The 16637-nt window shown below is 34.3% G+C and overlaps 1 protein-coding gene across 1 annotated transcript in view; it reads right to left on the bottom strand.

Moving 5' to 3' along the window:
* FOXP2 (forkhead box P2) overlaps positions 1–16637 on the bottom strand; it is a 698448-nt gene that overhangs the window by 73769 nt on the left and 608042 nt on the right. The window lies entirely within an intron of this gene.

Genomic DNA, 16637 nt, shown 5'->3' with positions numbered 1-16637 from the left:
GAGACAGAGAAAGGAACAGGAGAAAGAGGAAGCAAGAAAAAGACAGGGTAAGAAAAGCTAGAGAGAAACTCCTAGAGAAATACTAGTAGACAAAGGATGTGGAGAGATAGGAAAAGGATGGCAAGAGAGGGAAACAGGAAAACCTTGTATAAAAGTCTGAAGTATATGCTAAGTTCCTGAGGCAGTCACACTACTTGAAGGCATCGCTAGTAGTACTAAGCAGCATGTCAACTTGCCAAATCTGCAAACTTTGAAAAAGCAATCACTTTCTTTCCTAGAAAAAACAATTCCCTTTTGCTGTAAATAAGAGCAAGTATTTATACACATAATGCTTTAGAACAAATTCTTGGAACACCACGTGTCTTTGAAAACAGAAAAGGATTAAAAGATGTGGTTCACAATTTATTTTAATAGTCTTTTTTAATGCAACTCAATATTTTCAAGTCTGGCATTTTATGTTATTAAGAAAGGAGAAATTAATAATGAAAAAGAAATTAGAAGAAAAGAAATTCAGGGTAGATTAAGTGCTCTCTTAAGAAAAATATGTTCATATTTAATACTAAAAAGAGCTATGTCTTTCTGTTTCATTTGGTATCTAGAAATATGAATTAAGTCGATATAATTTTGTGGAAGGAAAAGAATTACATTGTAACAAAGAAATTCAAAAGTGATATTTCCAAAAATATTTCTGGATTTTTTTAAAAACACACTGACATATTAGAAGTTACTGTATTTTAATTTATCATAATACCAGAAATTAATTACATGCTGTAAATATAATTTATCCAAATGGTAACCCATCTGTTTAGTTGTTTAAATACTTAATGGTCAGTTTACTTATCTGTTTGTTTTTTTATTAACAAATAGAATAGTTAAAACAAAACAGTTTGGAAAACAAGTATCTATGTACAAAAATGCCTTTTCTTTCCATAATCATTTACCTTATACTGTATCCAAACAACAAAGAATCAAACTGGAATCAAGAGACAGAGAAAGACAGGTATATTAAACTTTAAAAAGTCTGCCAATCTAGATAAATAGATAGGTAAGTAGATGAATAGATATTACATCGCTGTAGGTAACTATATACATATAGATATATACTTGTATATATATATATATATATATATATTCTATAACATTTATTATGTGATGAGAAACTTGCTATACTTCTCTCACCTAACAGCCTCTTATCTCTTATCTACGACAACTAAAACCACTTTATGTGTAACCAATAACAAATGCATTTTCTAAGAAAAGTTTTATGAATAAAGGCATACACTTCAAGTTTAGAGTCAGATCTCAGCTTATGCAGATTATTATCCTATAGCTTGTTGCTATTATGAGTGATCTAGTGTATAAACAAATTTAAGCAAGTTTTTTTTTGTATCTTTTCATTCTTTAGAGTTATTTTTTCCCTTTTGCTATGAGTGGATAATCATTTTTTAAATATTAAATGGCATGTATCTCCCTTGAAATTAAACTTTTAAGGCATAAAAATAAGCACATCACTGTCATTCTAATAACATATGAATCACATGTAATGTGATGTTCAGAAAATTTTAAGCAGTTTTTGGCCTACCATCTATGACATTGCCATCTAAAACTGACAATACATAGATATAGGATAGGTAGAAAGATAAGTCAAGTAACACACAGCTAACTGAACATTCTACTTCTGTAAGATATGTACAAAAACACAAATTAAAAATAATTATATATGTAAGAAAGCACAGGTGCACTTTTTAGGGATTTTTAACATTACAAATAAGCCAATAATATTGTCTCAAAATCCACATACATAAGCTCTTCCCAAATGAAATATTTGAGGCTAATAAAAAATTTAAATTATTTTAATAAATAGAAAATTAGTTTTCCTACAAGTGTCAGTTATGTGTTAATGTAAACTGCTCAATGTACCTTGTTCAGAAATGAATGATTCTCAAAATGCAGAACTTCTCCATTTTTAAGTGATTTATTTTAAGTGACACATTTCCTTTATTTCTCCTTAATCACTTTTGTTACTGTCCCATTGCATTTTTTTTTTTGCTACTATAATTTACTCTAGGAATTCACTAAAAAAAGATAAATAAAGATGAACAAGTATTATGCTACTTATCAATACTTAAAAAGCTAAATCAGTATCAGATTTGAAGGTCTATGGATAACTTTCTAAAATATATATAAACATTAGCAACTTAGGTGTTAAGCATAAGGAAATATTTCCCACTAGATATGTAATTTTGTTAATGCAAATGTTCTTCTGAGGAACCACAATTTAGATGTGTGATAGAGAAAGGGAGGAAGAAGTTACCTCAGATATCTTCTGGTGAGAAGTTAAATAAAAGTTTGGTTGGGTCTAAGAAAACATGATATATATTATGCAGCTACCGAATGAAATCAGAAGGAATAATTTACTTAAATGGATGTCCTAGAAGAAACTTATTCTATCAATTAAAATCTCTTTCAGAGTGAAGAATGAAAAAATAGTCAATTTTGGTTGGTAGAGAATTTATTTCTCTCTTGGTATTTGCTATGCTGACAGATCTAAAAAGTCCCTATAGTGATACATCAAGTAAGGGTTTAATTTACCCTATTTATTTTCTCATTAGATGAATTAAGCATAAACCAGATGTGTTGCTCTGGGCACCAAGAAGTACTAGGTACATGAACATAAAGATAGGGTTATATATTCTGAAATGAGAGAAGAAACATTCTGAAACTTGAAATCAGTCAAAATAGTAAAAGTCAGCAGCATTTAGACATTATCTTAGAGTAGGTAGGAAATGCCTTTAGATTTTAAGAAATAAATTATAAATGTGTTTACATTAAGCTTCTAAGTGTACCTCATTGAAAGGGCCAAAAAGTTCTTAAGAAACAATTCAAAGATCATGCCTACCCTCAAATGAATCTAAATAGTTCTTTTAAGAGTTATGAAAATGGACCAACATTTTTATTTGCTATAGTAAGTGCATTTCTATTTACAATCTATTTCAGCTGGAGTATGTCTGAATGTCTTGGATTTGCATATTAAGCATGTCACTTAATTAAACATCCCAATTATGTAATTGGAAAGGTTCTTAGTGTAGCATTAGTCCAATTCTTTCTTCACTAAGTGTGAACTGGAAAAGCAACCACACCTTGTAGATGAGATTTACAGTGAAAAGCACTATATCCTTGCTAACAGGGTCTGCCAACTACTGGCTCATAGACTTTTTTTTCTATTCTTAAAATTTAAAGACAAAGAAAGTCCTGACCATCAGGGTCTGGTACTTAAAAACAAAAAGCATATAACTCTGCTACAATTTACACTATAATAACTATAAAACACATTTTCATGTTATAATACCTGTTCCTGTTTTAACAGACTATTGATAGGAAATATATGATTGTACATTCTTTGATAATTTTTTTCTGTTCACTTCTTTTCTCTCTACACTATCTGTATCTATAGTTTATTTTAACATATGAAACTATTATACTGCATTGCCAGACTGGGTCCAAATTCAAGCCCTGGTTACATGTAAAATGCCTGCCATAATAATAGCTTTCAAAAGCTTCCTGGTTTTATAGTATTAGAAAGAACTGACAATGAATTGAGTGGTATTTGTAAGCTTTTCATCAAGTACTGAACAGTAGTATTTAAAGAGATCTAAGATGGACAGTGCATATTGCTCTTTAATATAATCTCTTAGCAGCAGGGAAATACTGTGACAAGAACAACAGAAAGAACAGCACAGTGCAATAATACACACAGAATCCTCTTAATCATGAATCATCACTTCTCAGTATGTACTATCGTTTACGACATGAGTTTTCATTTAGCAACCATTCAATTATTTTGATAAAACATGGTGTTTTCTCTTTTGGAAAGTAGAGTTTGTACAACTTTACCATTCTCTTACACACAACATTTTCAGAGGAGTATAGTTTTTTCTTTGTACTATGGGTGGAAATGAGGCTGTTCGTATAGGCATGTCATTGTAGAGATTGCAGAGAGGTGATATATAATACGCTACACCATATGTTTCAAAGGCCCAAAATGCAACTTCTAATCTCATTCTGGCTAATCAAGCTGCTCAGATTATTTTACATACATTTTTGGTTGAGGCCTTGACATGCCCTTGTTTTTCTTTCTTCTCAAAGCTAAAGTTCCTCTCTTTGATTAGCTGAAACATTTGCATGGTCACTACACATTTTTCATTTTATAAATCATTATGCATTAGCAGTCTTGATCGCCTAGCTTGACTAATCCTGACGAACTGAAATCACAGCTGAAGGTCAAACTCCATCCCACTGCACATTCATATTCAAACAAATCCGCACCATTGTTCATTAGGCTCCTAAAATCATTGGAAATAAGTTACTGAATATCTTACACTTATTTCTCATTCTTTCCAAACTTAACCTCCAGAACATTAATGCTTAAAGGATGATAAGAACAGAATACACACAAAATCAGGAACACTTTGCAACTGGAGTGCTTGGTTTTATTTTAAGTTGTAAAAACTAGAATGTAATCAATAATTACACAAAATTAGAACACTTGAGTGCTTAACCAATTTGAGCAGGACTTGTACCATAAAAAGAGGTATATTTATATATGAAAATGGTGTCATTTATTTATGTTGAACTTAATATGGTGATAAAACTAGTGGAATTAAGATCTTGCTCAAAATTACTGAGAAATTAGTTTCCTGGGACTGTGCTATCAATTAATCCTGTTTATTGGTCTACATTCATAAATATTTCCTTTTAAAACTTAAAATAAATTTTAATACACCAGATACAAAACAAAACAATTGTGATTTTGATGAAGCTCACAAAATTAGCCCAAATAATATTAATTTCAACAAAAAGCAAGCTGTCCTGATAAAAGACAACTCTCTAAGAAAGCAAAAATAAATATGAGAAGGAGATCCTTTCATGCTTTCATAGGCGCTCTCATAGATTGATGGATGATAATCATCTTAATTTCACTGCTCTCCAAAACAAAGAGCCAGAAAAGGCAGCAAAAGACACTAGACCATTCATTCCAGGACCTGCACAATGCTAATTCCAACATTTAGCTGCATGGTTTTCTGCTTGATGTATCAGAGCTCAAAAGATGAAAGCAGAGAAGTAATTGCTCTCCTGGTTCTTATTCTTCGCTGACAACCCATAAATTTAATTTTACACACACATTCATTTACATTTTCAAGTATATGACATGATAATTGCTGGAATATAACACCTCCATTCCTGTAGATACAGCAACTCGGTGATTGACAAGTGTGGTGAATAGAGAGGAATGGTGGTTGAATTGCAGAATTTTTTTTCTTCTGAAAATTACACTTAGAAGGGCTAACGGTAATAAGCATTTATGAAACAGTCTCACCATAAACATCTGCACATAATATGAATGGTAGAACCTCAGTTATTAGTCTCTCAGCTTTTTGCGCTTTTACACTGAACTCTACTACTGAAATAGTAAAATTATCAACAGTGGATCTACTGAAACATAAATGTATGTAACAGTCTTTCCCCAATATTTGCTATAGCTCTTGGTTAGGATGCTTTTCAGTCAGTTGTGACATTGCAAAGCAATAAAATATTTATCTTCTTTGAAGGTATTTAGTTATATTTAAAAAAAACTTACTTAATTCAGTATTTTTTCATTAAAATGTACATTCTTTCTGGATCTCACAAAGGGAAGATACTTTTCTGTAGGGAAAAGTAGTTACTAATTATTTTTAAGTGTTTCTTGACAAAAACATAATACCCTTCCAAAATCTCTTGTAGCTGGGTACACTGATTTGGCTTTCCAGTTCACCAAGGAGAAGGCTACAAACGGTCTTGCTTTTCTTTGGCTCCAAAGTTCAAGAGTGGAACAAAGCCCTCTAAATTGTATCCTGATGAGAAAACATCACCAACTTCTCAGAAGCATTTGAGATAGTCAAGATGCTCTCACTGCACTTGGAGTTGCTGATGAGGCTGACAGGAGTCGACTCCAATGGAAGGAGGCAAGAAGAAAAGGGAAAACGGAGGTAGATTCACTGAGAGTGGTATATGAATGACACAGTAATCCTTTTTTGTGAATGCTCTGATTAATTTCTACATGTCAAAGATGAGTTCATGTCCCCAGGTTGTGGGTTACTTATCATTAACTTTTAGAATAAACAACAGAACATACGTATCTTGATGAAAGAACCATAATATTCTAAGCTGCACTTTTTGCCTCATATTGCACACAAGCTGTACGTCTACCCACAGAATTAGAAAAATATATTTTAAAATACCTGCTTCTAAAGATTCTTAATAGGTCTCCAAAAGATATTACTAATCAATTTTTAAGATAAAAAATACGCAAGCATCTGTAAAATATGTTAGCGAATCAAATTCTTCTATCAGTGTGCTGCCCAGATCACTTGTAACCTATCAGCTAAAGAAACAGTGAGATGGCATTGTGCACAAAAATTGACACCCAAACATTCAGCACAATGTACAAAAGAGAAAACTGTTTAGAATGTAGTTAATAAACACTTAATGAGAATTGTCAAAGCAAAACCTCAAAAAGATCTATGGAAAATATCATTAAAATTTAAAGCAAAACTTTACATTTTAACTCACAACTTCAAATAGTCACAGTAGGTGAAAGAGTTGCGCCCAGGATTCATCCTCAGAACAATCTAGCTACGTGACTTGGTTCATAAAACACAGCCTTTTTTCCTCTCATACCTAAAAACATTTCCCTCTAACTTTTATTTAAGAAATATGAAAGTACAAGGCAGATATCAAATCATATTATTATGAAATGCAATTTTTTTTGTGAAAGCAAAGGAATTTCATCCATGAATAGCTTAAACCTGACGTATTCTACAGCATTTAGGTTATAGCACTACCCTGAGCTCTATTTATATCTTATACCTCTATTTAATTTCACATGATGAGATATCATACTATTGTAAATGATGTTGGATAGAGTACTATTTTTTCCGTAGTTTCACCTATTTTGTTTAATAACTGACTTTCCATAAGACTAGAAAGCTGTATTTAAGATATAGCTTTGCTCATCCTGTCTCAATAGACTTCCACGATTACTTTTTTACCAACTGGTCTCGATGAAAGGTTTCTAACATTCCAGGTAATGTGAAGTCCATTAGGTCAGGCTCTTCATAGCATGACATGCAGTAAATTACAAGTGCTTCAAGCAGCTCAGTGAATTACAGTTCATCACTTGGAAAGGTTTCCCCACTACAATACCACAGATATCAGATCTGGCAGTTAGGATCCAATTAACACCTTGGTCAGAATAATCAGATTGCATGTGTTCGGACTTGTGTAATTCCTTTATTGCTTCCATGCATCTTGTGTCGGTAGGTAAATCTGTTGCTGTTCTTTCAAAACTCGAAATCAGTATTTCACTTGCCCTTGGGTTACATTTCAAGTTCTTTTGCAGCGCAGCGATTCACTCCCTTGTTTCCTCAATGTAGATGACTTGTCCCCTAGATATCACAGCTTGAGAACTGGTTTGTTTGGGTGGTTTTGTTTTGCACTCTTATCATGTCATTATATGTCTAGAAATAAATGGCTAATGATTCTTACTAAGCACATATATCAGACACAGTTTTCTTTAACGTGATCATGGAGAATCTTGCATAACAACCCTAAAGGACAATGCAATGACATTTACATGTGTATTGTCATACAAAACTATCTGTTGCTACACTGAATATAATACTATGATTGAATGAAATAACACACTCTGGTTTGCTGATGTCATTTTTCTAGCCATTGCCAGTTATTTGGAAGAGATCCTTCATGGAAATACTAATAAGGAGAGAATATTATTCTCATATTTGGTACTTTTGGCCAGTACTTTGATTGCTAGCTTAAAGCTAATTGAATAGAAATCTAAAAAGAAAAATTTGACCCAAAGGCTGATACTGTTTCTTTTAAAAAGTGGATATACAAATTTCACTACTGTAATTTTTAAACCACAATGGCCTAATAAATTTTCATAAATAAAAAATCCTAATAAAATTCCCTGACATAATATCATATACATTTATCATGGAAGTTTATCTGCTATAAATTACTGTTTCTTTATTCTCTTTTATATTATACCTAATACAGATTTAAGCTCCTAGATTCAGAACACATGTTCCAAATTCAATATAATCTGTCACAGTACCATGACAAACAGTTAAAAAAACTACTTAAAAGGTGTGTTCAAATGATTACTCTTTATGGATGAAATATAAGTGACAATACTGGACCTACTGATTGAAAAAAAGGCCCTAATTTGGTTTTACACAGATAACTATTTAGTGACTAGTGAAGATAATACAACTAGCATTTACAGTTTCTTTTCACAAGTGGCCTCTTCTTTTTTACAAAATTCTATCACACCAAAGGGTCAATCAGATAATGCAAATATATACAAATATTTCTTTTTATGAATGATGATAAAACAATACTAATGAAGACGTAGATAGCAACAAAAAGCCTGGTTGCAGTGTCAGAGTTTAAAACTAAAAAAAATTCACCCTAGCTGGTGAATTTTTTTGTTCAGCTCTACTGGTCCCTATTATTTAGTTTCTAAATGTTTGGCTTCTTACTCTTGCTCATAAGATTCCTTGTGTCTTAGATTCCATTCTGTGTTTTTAGTTTTGTCTTTACTAGTAATCCAGTCTTTTTTATTATTATTAAATCTAGGTTTTATCTTCCTCCAACTTGTGCTCCAGGTTCTAACCATAGTTTTAACTTGTTATATAACTTCTTGAAAAATAAATCCCCCTGTAGCCATTCAGTCATCTGACCAATCGGCTAAGCTCTGATGGTGGAGAAGAAGGCAAGTGAATGCAGTTAGGGTTCATGTGGCAAGTGTCACTATAGAAGAATGCACAGATAAAACAGGACACATACTCGCATGGCATTAGGAGGGAAGGCTTTCAAGAGGAGGTAATGTTTAAGTTGAGTTTTTAAAAAAATATATTTTATTGATTTTTTACAGAGAGGAAGGGAGAGGGATAGAGAGTTAGAAATACAGATGAGAGAGAAACATCGATCAGCTGCCTCCTGCACATCCCCTACTGGGGATGTGCCTGCAACCAAGGTACATGCCCTTGACCGGAATTGAACCCGGGACCTTTCAGTCCGCAGGCCGACGCTCTATCCACTGAGCCAAACCAGTTACGGCTAAGTTGAGTTTTAATAAATATGAATTAAGACCTTCAAAAGTCTTCTCTAGGCAGAAGTGAGGCGTGCTAAAAGCAGCGGCATATCATTCCTTATGACGGGTCTGGAGTACATATAACACAAGAAGCTAGGAGTCAGACCGTGAGAAGGCCATGCCTAATACATTTAGAAGTTAAACATTTCTTCTATGAGCATTGCTTGAGTAGTGGGTATGAAAACATGAGGATCCCAGTGATTTTAAGAAAAGTGATATGACCAGATTTAGATTTTAGGAACATCTGTGTCAACAATGCAAGGTAGAAGGTTGTTGTGGACATTTTAGGTTACTTGAGTGGGATATAGAGGAAAAGAGTTGAGGGATGTTAAGGAATTAGAACATTCAGGACATGATTGATTATATGTAGAAACTGTGACAGAAAAGGAGTAATACAGATGACTCAACGGTCCCTAAGCAGATGATGGTCTCATTTATTAAAGTAAAGAGAAAAAAGAAGACTGGTTTTGAGTAGAAAGGTAATAAATTCAACGTTGGACACACTGAGTTTAAGGGTCCTGTGATATCACTAAACAGCGATGTCCATTGGGCTGTTATATATGTGCTTCTTGAAGCAGAGTGTGATGGACACAGATTTAGGCCTGGGGGCCATTAGCACATCCATGGTAGCTGAAGTAATAGTGTGAATGAAGTTACCCCTATTTCTGTATAAAGTTTGGAGAATGAGAGCAAAAGGCTGAGCACAGAAATCTGGAAAGTTAATTTCCTACCCAAATATTTATTAAATACCCATAATACCCACTTCCATAATATGAAAGTCACTGTGTCATGTTGTTTTGATGAAATAGTGGTGAACCAGTAAAGTCAACCTTCCTCCTCACTCCCTCCTTCTCTTCTTTCCTCTTATTTTTCTGCCCTCCTTTGCTTCCATCAACAAATGTTCATTAGCCACCTACTACAGGCCAGACACATATTAAGTGAGAAGGATATTACAGAAACAAGACATAAATGAACCCTGTATTTGCAAAGTTTATATGTCAATGGGAGGAAATAAATTACATCAGTAAACTGATGACATAAATAAAATAATTATAAATGTTGATATATTCTAAAAGGAAAAAAAAGAATATTTAAACAATGAATAGTGAGGAAGATCACCTTAGGTTTATAGGGTTAGGGAAGATCTCTCTGAGAGATACCATTTAAGCGAAGACCTGATGGATGAGGAGGAGCCCCATATTGATAGGATCATAGAGGGTTCAAACTAAGGGAGAGAAAGCTCACAGGAACTTGAACTTGACCTGAACTTGACCTACAAGGGAGTGAGTGAGAGGTGAGGCTGAAGAGTTCAGCAAGGGCCCAATGCAGCCTCTGTTTACACCTTTATAGAACAGACAGCAAATCATTAACTATGTGACTAATTACTTAGCTGGCAATCATGGAAAGTGATCTAAAGGGGAAAGCAAACAACAGGAGAGCACTGTCATGTGAGGGCACACAGAGGAATCAGGTCTGAAAAGGGTATTAAAAGTCCCTGTTTGAGAAGTCTCCTGGGAAACCAGGGAGCGGTACCATAAAACCAAGAAAAGAGAGTGTTCGGCATGCTGCCATTTGTGTAAAATATACACATTGCGTGAATCTGAACAAAGAAAGTATCTTTAGGAGGATATCCGAAAAACTGATAATATTGGTTGTCTCTGGGGAAGGGAACTGTCTATGGGACAGGGGCAGACAAAACACTTTCTGCTTTTCATAGTTTTTGAATTTTAAAGTAGGTAAATATATTATTAATTAAAAAAAATTTAAGTGCAGCTCTAGGGCACATTAAGATTATAAATAATTCAGTTTTTAAAGGAAATATTTTCTAAGATTATTGGCTTCAAAGAGTCAATTAAATGCAAAATTCATAATGTTAAATATCTCTCACCATTTTAAATTATTATTTTAAAAAATCCTCTAGCCCGGGCTGGTGTGTCTCAGTTGGTAGGAGCAGCTTAATGTGCATGGAAAGATCTCGGTTTGATTCCCAGTCAGGGCATATATCCAGGTTGTGGGCTGGATCCCCCGTTGGGACACATGTGGGAGGCAACTGACAACCGATCAATGTTTCCCTCTCACCTCAATGTTTCCCTCTCTCTCTTTTAAAAACAATAAAAACATATTTTTAAAAATCCTCTAAGCCAGCGGTTCTCAACCTGTGGGTTGCGACCCCTTTGGCGGTCGAACAATCCTTTCACAGGGGTCGCCTAAGGACCATCCTGCATATCAGATATTTACATTACGATTCATAACAGTAGCAACATTACAGTTATGAAGTAGCAACGAAAATAATTTTATGGTTGGGTCACAACATGAGGAACTGTATTTAAAGGGTCAGAAGGTTGAGAACCACTGCGCAAATCCACTAATATAATAAATAATACAAAGTAACTTAGATGCGACTCTAATGCCATGGTAATGTCTAAAATATTTTATTAGGCTAATGAGATTCGCCAGTGCAATACACAGAAAAATGTTGCAAAATAGTATTAATAAAACAGTAATTCTGAATTGAAATAAATGGGTGAGAGGAAATGTATGTAAAAGGTATCAAATCTCTTCAGGAACACCATGAAAATATAATTTATATTGGTAAGGTACTTTTCATCTGTGGCTATCAAAGGCTTGATAAATGCTATTATTTTATACAGTTGACAAAATCTGAAAGTGGTGGACAATTACTAATCTTTGGTTATAGGAATATATAAAATGCCAAAGTGGGTATCCAGTCCTGCATTCCGTCACTCAACAGTACCACTATTTTAGAGTCATTTCCTGACTTCCATCACATTTCCCTCAAAGAGTACACATTTCCCTCAAAGAGTACCACTGCATCTGCAACATTCGTCACCTTCCATTGAACACTGTTTCTGAATCTATTGATCAGAGATTTGCCCAAACCGTTACTAAACTTCATAATTCACTCGTTTACTCCCTGAAGAAGACCATTTCTTTGTTTTTTTAATCCTCACCTGAGGATATTTTTCCATTGAGTTTTAGAGAGAGTGGACGAGAGAGGGAAAGACAGAGGGAAGGAAATATCAATGTGATAGAAATCGATTGGTTGCCTCCTGCACATGCTCCGACCAGGGCCTGGGCTGGGGAGGACCTTGCAACCGAAGTACGTACCCTTGATCAGAATCGAATTCAGGACCATTTGGTCTGCAGGCCAATGCTCCATCCACTGAGCCAAGCCAGCTAGGGCAACAAGTTCTTTCCCAACATGTACTTCACAAAACTTCTGAGGCTACAGATTTGCCTATCCTGAACTATTGGATCCTAGACATGCATCTACAGCAGATGATGTGAAAAGGTTAAGTCCTGTAAAACAGCAGCCAGAATATATGAAGTGTTAGGACACTGGATAGCCTTCCCATTAGAGAAGTGAGCACTCAGATCCCCTCCAGTCTCAGAATCTTTCAGATAAAATCCAAAGGCCAATGTCTGTCCTTCCATTTTTGCCAAGTGACATTTGGAGGGAAAAACAAAACACACACAAAACAAACAACATGCTGGTTTGAACTACATCCAGTCTCAGGTCTAGGCATTTTTAAACTATTTGCTATAATGTGATTTTTTTTCATAAAAGTCATTTTTATAGAGTCTCTGAAAAGTAGCTTTGAAGATTCATTTTGAAAAAAATCAATTGCGTTTCATTCTTATTCTATTCTTCACCCCCTTCCTTTTTGTTCCACAACCCCTCACCTATCTCACTTTGTCCCGCTTTCTCCCCCTCCGCCTTTCTTACCTATCATTTATATGTACATCTTAACCCATGAATGAAGCAATCTTTGTTCACATTGAAGCACTTATGGTAGCCATTCTTATCATTATGTTAGACCAAATCTAAGGATGTACTGATTATGGTTTGGTTATCACCAATGTGCTCTCAGTAAAGATGTTTTCCTTTGGAGAGAACAAAAAAGAGCGCATTATACCTCAATACCGGGCTAAGGTTGGATAAGGTGAATGTGCAGAGAGAAAAACTTCCCAGGAGCCTTTTAAACAGTAAAAAACATATATTAAAATGGATTTAGGGCCTGTGAACTTGGCTATAAAGGCATCCTACTTTAAATTGTTCCTCCCTAAGCTTCTTGAAGAAGCCTAGACCATCATGTTTGATGCTATTTACTAAGGGTTTAGTGTGGTGTTTGGCCCAACATAGATATAATAAAAATGTATTTTGAACAACAAATTAAAGAAGGAATATTTCTCCACACATTTCTCTGAGTAGTCTGTAGGATGTGGTGATTAGAAAATAGGAAAATCCTTTAGAGATGCTTCAGAGGGCATCAAAAATGTAACACACTGCTCTCCCAATGGTCTTTTTAGCATAATAGACCCTTAAATACTAAACGGAAAATGAATACAGTTAGGATTTGATTGAAATTTTTGAAATTGCTCATCTGGTTGGCTCAGTAAAAATCCCTATTTGCAAATCAGAAAAAAATCTGAACAAATTTCATTTCATATGTTCCCAATAATGCAAATATGTGTTTCTTTTGGCATACTCATAAAGAAGCATCATAAAACAAAATAATTCCACTGGCTTTTTTACTCTTTTTTACTCTTAATAAATGAGTTTTATTACTCTTAAAAAAAACTCACCATAGATGTCCAAAAAAAGCAGTTGATATATTCCTTATACTTTAACCACAGAACTTTACATATTTCGTCTCAAACTATTTCTCTTCCCAGAAATAGTTTAACATTGAAATAGAAATAACAGTATATGAAGAAACAAAAAAGCACTAAGAGTTATTGGACATCTTTCATTTTCAATAAATCAATTCACATTGGGAAATGTCTGATTTTTACAGTTATTACTTTGTTCTCTGTGCTGCAGTATGTAAAAATACTTACTATGCCATTTTAAAATTCATCTGTTAAATGTCTGTCTTTCCCCCTACACAGTAAGATACTTAAGAATAGAAAATATGTGTGTTTCACTTAGGTATACACAATCTCTAGCATTTTGCTGGGATATAGTAGGTCTTGGTAAAGGTTTATTGACTAAAATATATAATAGGTAAATGTAGAATTGTATACAAAATAACCTTTCTGTCAAATTGTTTCTTTTAAAATCATATATGTAATATATGCTCAATGTTGAAATTTAAATATTAAAAAATAAAGGAAAAATCACATCTGATTCCATTATCTTCATTACCATCAAAAGTTGGTGCATTTTCATATTATTAATACCTATAAATAAAATTTATTTTATTTAAAAAGTAATATATATCCATTAATATTTATTTGGAAAATACTAAAAGATGGAAAAAATCCATAGGCAGCAAAATAACAGACATATCCCATAACAATGTCTTTACCAATACAGCTCCTAGGACAATGGAAACTAAGGAGAAAATAAACAAATGGACTACGTCAAAATACAAATCTACTGCACAGCAAAAGAAACCATCAACAAAACAACAAGAGAGCTCACTACATGGGAAAACGTATTTGCCAATGTTACATCTGATAAGGGTTTAATCTCCAAAATTTATAAGGAACCCATATATCTTAATAAAAGGAAGATAAACAATCCAATAAAAAAAATGGGCAAAGGACCTAAACAGACATTTTTTGAAAGTGGACATACAGAAGCCAAGAGACATATGAAAAAATTTTCAAAGTCACTAATCATCCGAGAGATGCAAAGCAAAACAACAATGAAGTACCTGTCAGAATGGCTATCAACAAATCAACCAATGAAAGTGCTGGCGAGGATGTGGAGAAAAAGGAACCCTCGTGCACTGCTGGTGGAAAGGCAGACTGGTGCAGCCACCGTGGAGAACAGTATGGAGTTTCCTCAAAAAATTAAAAATGGAACTCCAATTTGACCCAGTGATCCCACTTCTAGGAATATATCCCAAGAAATCAGAAACAGCAATCAGAAAGAATATATGCACCCCTATGTTCATAGCAGCACAATGTACAATAACTCAGATTGGAAACAGCCTAAGTGCCCATCAGCAGATGAGTGGATTAAAGAACTGTGGTACATCTACACAATGGAATACTAGGCTGCTGTAAAAAGGAAAGAACTCTTACCATTTGCAACAGCATGGAGGGACAGGAAGATCATTATGCTAAGTGAAATAAGCCATTCGGAGAAAGATAATATCACATGATCTCACTCATTTGTGGAGTATAATGAACAGTATAAACTGATGAACAAAAACAGATCCAGAGACATAGAAGCATCAAACTGACCTTCAAACCTCAAAGGGAAGGCAGGGAAGGGTGGAAGTGGGTAAAAAAGGGATCAACCAAAGGACTTGTTTGCATGCATATGAGCAGAACCAATGGACACAGACAGTAGCGGGGGTGAGGGCCTGTGTTGGGGGGTGGGAGTGGGTGGGGAGAGGTCAGTGGGGAAAAGGTAGACATATGTAATACTTTCAATAGTAAAGAATTTTTTTAAAAAAACTAAAAAATGAAAAATAAATAAAAATTACAATTTTCCATGAAAATCCCATTCCTTTTGTAGATATAGACATACTTTGTTTTGTTTGGTCTGGAATGTGCAAGAATTTCACCTGCAATGATTTAGGTAAATAATGTAAATTCCACAACAACACAGTTCAGATTTAGTTACCAGAGTATATTAACTATGAATAATTGCATAAAGTATAAATGATGCTAGGTCTTCATTCCATAAATTACTACCTATGTAACAGATTCACATAATAATACATAGCAGAGGACCCCACTGATCCAGAGCCACAGAATAAAATAAAAGTGTATTGTTTTAATTTGCTAAGTTTTGGAAACTTGTTAGGCAGCACTATAAAAGTAATGTACTAGGCCTAAAAATTTTGACTCACAGACTTTTAAATTCAATACTCTGTGGCTATGGCCCCAGTCTTCCGGCATTTGGTATTTCAGAGGAATAAAATCTGAAGTCAATTCATTTACCACCTTATTTGTAGAAAACCATTTTCCCCATCTGTAAAATTATTAAAAAAAAAAAAAACATTTCCTCTGTGCTTACATTACAAGAAAATTGCCAATATCAGGGTATAAATTTATCTCCTTTCTTTCAACTCTCCCTATTCTTATTTTTTTGTATTCATTTATTTTTAAGAATAATTTATTGGATTTTATGTTAGATTACTTATTTCAAATGTTGAAATAAACCTAGCAAGGGGCACAAGTGAGAAAACAAGGGCCTCACCGCCAGGTAACCTTTCTTCCCTAGCATATCGCTGGTCATGCATTTTGGACCCCTGACCTTTCATATTGCTGGTCATGTGGTGTAGATCCCCTGACCTTTCCTCCCTAGAGATAATATCTAGGCTGCAGTTGTATTTCAGCTCCAAGTCCAGAAAAGCAGCAAAACCAGGCAACCAAACACAAGGCTGATCTCAGGACCAGCTGCATTGACTAACGACCCCCTGCCCTGAGGCCAACCAAT

This window comes from Myotis yumanensis, unplaced genomic scaffold (assembly GCF_028538775.1).
Source record: "Myotis yumanensis isolate MYYU_CA2020_CCGP unplaced genomic scaffold, mMyoYum1.0.hap1 SCAF_9, whole genome shotgun sequence".
NCBI lineage: Eukaryota > Metazoa > Chordata > Mammalia > Chiroptera > Vespertilionidae > Myotis > Myotis yumanensis.
Note: the sequence above shows the minus strand (reverse complement) of the source record. Positions and strands in the feature narration are given on the sequence as shown.